Source organism: Schistocerca cancellata, chromosome 1 (assembly GCF_023864275.1).
Source record: "Schistocerca cancellata isolate TAMUIC-IGC-003103 chromosome 1, iqSchCanc2.1, whole genome shotgun sequence".
In the NCBI taxonomy this organism is placed as follows: Eukaryota; Metazoa; Arthropoda; class Insecta; order Orthoptera; family Acrididae; genus Schistocerca; species Schistocerca cancellata.
The window spans coordinates 1113238792-1113242609 of NC_064626.1; positions in this window are offsets into that span (position 1 = coordinate 1113238792).

Here is a 3818-nt window from a genome sequence, read left to right on the forward strand (position 1 = left end):
TGCTTAAGTATGTTACCGTTAATCAGTAATTATTTAGTGGGTATATGATTTAAATGCAAGACGTTAATTTCTGTTCATCATTTTCAGAAAGAAATAACGTGTAAAGAAAATAAATTAAACAGAAATGGGAATTTCACCTACGGAATAAACGATAGAAGATGCAATAACTTTATGAGGAAGAGTAAATGGATCAGGATTAACAAGCATTAACAAGAATATACAATACACATCGCAGAATAGCAGTCTTAACTAATTTTTTCTTTCAGAATACAAGGCGATTGATGCAGGCTGTCAGACAGAACTACACACTTAGTTTTAGTGATGAAATATGCTAGAGATAAGGAATAGTTGTATAATGAATAATGAAGTGATATTTTTTTTGCAGATGATAATGAGTGATGATGAATAATGATGAAGAATATGCTACTATGAATAATGAAGTTTTTCTTTACAGGTGATGATAATAAAGAAGTTATGATAATATGGATAATGCTGTTATGAATAATGAAGTTTTTTCTTTACAGATGAGGATAATGTTGAAGTTATGTATTTATGCTACGTAGTTATTTAAGTATTTGTTGCAGTTTGTTTTGACAGCAGGTGTTATATTGCATAGTAGGATGACGGAAAGTTTTGGAAAGGACAGCTATGGAACACATTTTATACACATTTCACTACTTGTTAATTCGAAGTTCACTACTTTTCAGCATAGTGTGCGTTTCTTCTTTCAGGTCAATAATCCATTTTGTATTTTTTCCAGGAGAAGTTTTTCATGATACATACTAAACCTATTACTTATTACACCTGTTCTAGTACTTGCATTTTTTTAACCCATTTATGTTTATCATTTATAAATGTGATCACATATACTGCCTTGTTACATAACCTTGCTACAGCTGACTCATGACGAATGACGTTACTCATTTTTTTTTCATTTACAGTGACAACCCAGAACCAATTGTTTTCTTTTTTTCTCTTCTTGCTTTCTCTTATAATTACCAAACGCAATGCATTGCTAACAAAAAAAAAATGTATTACCAGTCCCAAATAGTGATACCAGTTTGAGAAAGTTCTGAATAATACTGATCAACTCTGAATAGTATGTCACTTCAGTAATGACTTCGTAAAGATACAAAAAAAAATATATGTATAAAATAATGCTTTGTAACTGGCTAATAACTGCCACTGTTTATTGTAATGAGACTACTTATAATGTGTATGATTATTAATGCTATGACTGTAATTAGCTGATTTTTAATAATGACTTCGTAATGATCTGAATGTCACTCAATGAATTGTTATTACTTCTTAATGATCTGAATAATACTGAATGAGGAACAATGTTTTATACTATTCAATATTTGTTGGGCCACTGAGTGCCAATGATTGAGTGTAATGTTTTGTACTATTCAGTAATTGCTGGGCCACTGAGTGCCAATGATTGAGTGTAATGTTTTGTACTATTCAGTAATTGCTGGGCCACTGAGTGCCAATGATGAGTGTAATGTTTTGTACTATTCAGTAATTGCTGGGCCACTGAGTGCCAATGATTGAGTGTAATGTTTTGTACTATTCAGTAATTGCTGGGCCACTGAGTGCCAATGATGAGTGTAATGTTTTGTACTATTCAGTACTTGCTGGCCACTGAGTGCCAAGAATGAGTGTAATGTTCTGTAATATTCAATACTTGCTGGCCACTGAGTGCCAATAATTAACATTATTCTGTCATACTAAATATGCTTTGTAACCGTCCAAGGACTGCCACTGTTTATTGTAATACGATTACCCATGATGCCAATAATTTAATTTTGTGAACATTTTTCTGTAATACTACATTCATGGTACAGAAATGTTCAACACTGGGCTATGAATGCCCCAAATGAAAACTGTAATTGTCAATATTATGTGACTTAATGTCCTTCACCTCATGAGCTAACTACCCTGAATTACTGCAATGTCCATTTGTCCTGTCTATCCTAGTGATCATGGAGCACTACCTTTGGGTTTGCACTACTTCTACGTTGGTGTGCCTTGTAAAAGCGTGGTGTTGACACGACATGCTGTCCACCACCATGAGCGATGAAGACGTTATTATGGTCCCACTGTTTGGTGTACCTAATGTACTGCCAAAATGAGAACATGAAATATTACTACGAGAGTTCAGTGTCTTAGCTACACTGATGAATTCTGATGGGAAAAGAACTGCAAATTGTGTCACTTGGTGTTGTACTTCTGTGGAAAGATATGGACTTTCAGAACAGCTGTGTGCAATCTAAAGTGCTACAACCATGATGCAATCCTTCCCTTTCCTATCCTAATTCTTGTCACATAGTGAAAATAATTTTTTGCTAACATTATTTATGTTCATGACTATACATTTTTTTTTTTTTTTTTTTTTTGATTCGCTGAACTCCAGTGCGAGTACAGTTATGTCACTTGTCGATATGATTTTTGCCATTATGTTTATTTATTGCAAAAATACCTAAGACATTTTTTCGATTTGTTCTCAAGTACAGTATGTGCACTCTTGTCTTTTATATTGTATATACATTTTTTTTAGTATTTTATTTTAATGATATGTTCTGAACTACAGTGCATGTGCACTTATGTTGTGTGTTAATATGTTTTCTACTGAACTCCAGTGCCTGTGCACTTTTCTCATTTTTCTATATGATTTGTACTATTCTGTATATTCAATACTTCAATGCGTATGCACTTATGTCATTTGTTACTAATTGTATATACATTTCATCATTTACTGATATGTTCTCAACTGCAGTGCATGTGCACTCATGTCACTTGTCAACATAATATTTTTTGCCAGTCTGTTTATTTGTTCTGAATATGCTAAAGAATTTTTTCAGTGCCTGTGCACTTTGTTATCTGTCAAATAATTTGTATATACATATTTCTGATTTGCTACTATGTTTTGTACTCACATTTTGTCTTTGTCTGATATATTTTGTACTTAGTGCGTGTGCACAACATTTAATTCATGTACTACATCTAAATATTCTGTAAGTTGTAGAAGTTTGTTAATTAAAGAAAAATTTTGCCGCGCTTGGCAAGTCCAAATGACTCACCATCGCTGCCAAATTTTTGCCCCCCCAGTGGAGGGTTATGAAACACGTATGTAACATAGCAGCGATGGCGAGGCATTGTAGCATCTGTGACCAGAGAGTATGCGCTTGACCGCGCGAGTGTTGCGAGCGGTTCTCAGTCTGTCGGTCAGTCGTTGCGAGTCTGTAGCTCTGTCTAGTTGAGGGCAGTACTCAGTTAGTAGTCGTTGAGAGCAGTTCAGTAGTGGTCTGGTCCTGTCACGGTCGCGAGCGGGACGCAGTCGGGGAGCGTCGATATGGCATTCTGGTCAAGATGCTCAATGAGGTATATTGTTAATTAAGGTAATCATCAGATAATGTAAAGTTTATTTATTGTGATTAATTTCCAACAAAGGCCCCAATAATAATTTTGTTTTCAAACTAAGCATTTTTAACAAACAATCCTTTTTGAAATAATATCTCCCTTGCATTTCCTTAAAGAAAAGTTTCCCTTAAATTCAAATTTATATTTGCGATGAATTTCCTCCAAGCCGTGGCCAACAATAAGAGCAGAACTTTGACATGCAGTTTCGAATAAGGTAAGAAATTAATTATGATTTTTTGCACAGGGCCAAAGACCGATATTTCGGTTTAATTGAATTATCATTATCACTGAGATTTCATTAGCTCTGAATTGTTTTTTTTATTATTTTTGCGGAAGCTTACACCAGAGTCAGATTGCGAATTTCACATTTTTGTTGCGTTTGTCAGTACATTTCA